Genomic DNA, 2,158 nt, shown 5'->3' with positions numbered 1-2,158 from the left:
ATTCTTAGCATTAGCCGCAGGCCCATTTGGGTATGGCAATAAACTATGCCAGGGATGAGTAACGTACGGTCCGTGGGCCGCTTGTATTAAAATTTATGTATGAAATCTTTACTTTTTTAAAATTTTATATTTTTTTCTTCTAATGTTTATTATAAATAAAGTTTAATTCCCGTTGAACCGGTTCAAAAACCGGTTCACGTATTTGTTTCGGTTCGGTTCGAGTTCCGGTTCAGCAGAAAAAAAACGTTCCGGACTCCGGTTCATGGTTCGGAAAAACAAGTCGGTTCGTTCCGGTTTTTGTTCCGGTTCGGGTTCGGTTCAAACCCTTGTTTATAATAATACATATAACAATTCGTCAAAAATTAGATAAAAAAATCAGCAATTCTTTTTAATTTTTTTTTCAATACGTCAGCCAATTCTCGTTATCAGATATCATCTTTAGTTCCAGAACGACGTTCCGGAGCGTTCCGGCTCGACAACACCACTGGTAATACGTCAATGAAGCGTAGTTTCTCTTTAAACGCCGATTGCATTGTTGTGAAGGAGTCCATTCTAGGAATCTGGGCTGTTTATGATGCTTTTGCAACCACTGGTGGCGTTCTCAATGTGGATGAACATGAAAACGCTCATGCCAAGTGAAAAGAATCCAGAGAAAAGCATACCGCGGAGGAAAAGGCTTAAGTAGTTTCTCTTACGGACAAATGGAAGCGGGAGTCCGAAATCTGAAGCCCACGAGTTAGAAGAGAAAAGGAAAAGACTTCCTCAGGAGACGCACTTGACCGCCACCGATTTGGAATCCAAGATTGAGTCGTTAAAAAAATGATTTTGGAATATTTTGTTCCTGCAGTAGCAAGGAATTCAAACAATTTAATGTTTACTCCAAAGATTTAAATTCCTTTCGACTTGCCTTATATAAGTTTGATCTGTTAAAAAGGCTAGGATAGTAGTTCAAGAAACTCGGGCACACAATTTAGCAAGATTTATTGAACACAGCGCAAAAGAACGATTTGACTGGAATTAGTAATACAAGGTACACAACAACTGTTACTAGTGGCAACAACAATAGAGACAAATTACTAGAGGGTGCGGGCGGTTCGATTTGAAAGTAAATGATATTAGAGATGAGTTGGAAAAGAAGAAATAAGACTACCGCAAGATCTGAAGATTCCAATGCGAGGCCATCAAAAATTACACTTCCAACTTTTGATGGAAAGATTTCGTGGTCTGTTTACATGAAGCAGTTTGGAGCAACGGAAGAGGCAGATTTCTAGACTGATTCAGAGAAAGCAACAGCGCTAATAATTTCTTTAGGAGGAGAGGTGCTAGATATAGGTACTCCAAGGAATGTTCAAGTCTCTACAATATGACTTCCATTATCTTGTCAACCACTTAGAAATGAGATACGGCGATAAACATTTGCACAGATACATCAGACGCAACTGGAAAGCCGTAACCAACGAAGCAACGAGACTCTTCAACAATTTGAGTCCGGTGTGGAACACCTCGTAAGATTAGTCTAGCCCTGTGGCCCTCAAGAGTTCATAGACCAACTGACAGTACAATTACTTATCGACGGAGTCAGGGACGGCGAACTACAGCAAGTCCTCAGATTAGCCCGCCATAAGACTCCAAGTGAAACACTATCACACGCCCTGGAGTTCGAAGCAGTGAAACAAGCCTCCAAAGGTCATGTACGTATGTGACAAGTAGAAATTGACGATAGTCATATATTACAAAAGAAGGTATCATGTCGCTTATCATGGAATGCGTAATTGATGTCAAGAAAGCCACTGCTAGAAACACAGTAGAATAGAACCCACAGTGTTATTACATAGTGGCAAAGAAGATCAGGTTTCTAGACGGCATAAATTGGAACATTCTGGAACGCGGACGGATAAATAGTTGTCTTGTGATCGAGTGGAGTGGTACCGAGCTACATGGCCTAGAGGTCTAGACCATTGCTTAGCATTCGGGAGGACGCCGGTTCGATTCCGGGTCCGTTTGCCTTGGTCCAAGTTTTTCTGTGGTTTCCTTGGATCACTTAGGCAAATGCTGGGGCAGTAATATTCCACAGATAATCTTTCATTCTCTTCTGTCTTCATTTCGTCCGTCTCATCTTTCTCACCCGAACCACCACCCACCCATTTCCACGATTCCT

General features: G+C 41.3%; 1 protein-coding gene across 2 annotated transcripts in view; it reads right to left on the bottom strand.

Moving 5' to 3' along the window:
- LOC108737705 (rap1 GTPase-activating protein 1) overlaps window positions 1-2,158 on the bottom strand; it is a 385,828-nt gene that overhangs the window by 202,694 nt on the left and 180,976 nt on the right. The gene's annotated exons all lie outside the window — the stretch shown is intronic.

This window comes from Agrilus planipennis, unplaced genomic scaffold (genome assembly GCF_000699045.2).
Source record: "Agrilus planipennis isolate EAB-ADULT unplaced genomic scaffold, Apla_2.0 scaffold146, whole genome shotgun sequence".
Taxonomy (NCBI): Eukaryota; Metazoa; Arthropoda; class Insecta; order Coleoptera; family Buprestidae; genus Agrilus; species Agrilus planipennis.
Note: the sequence above shows the minus strand (reverse complement) of the source record. Positions and strands in the feature narration are given on the sequence as shown.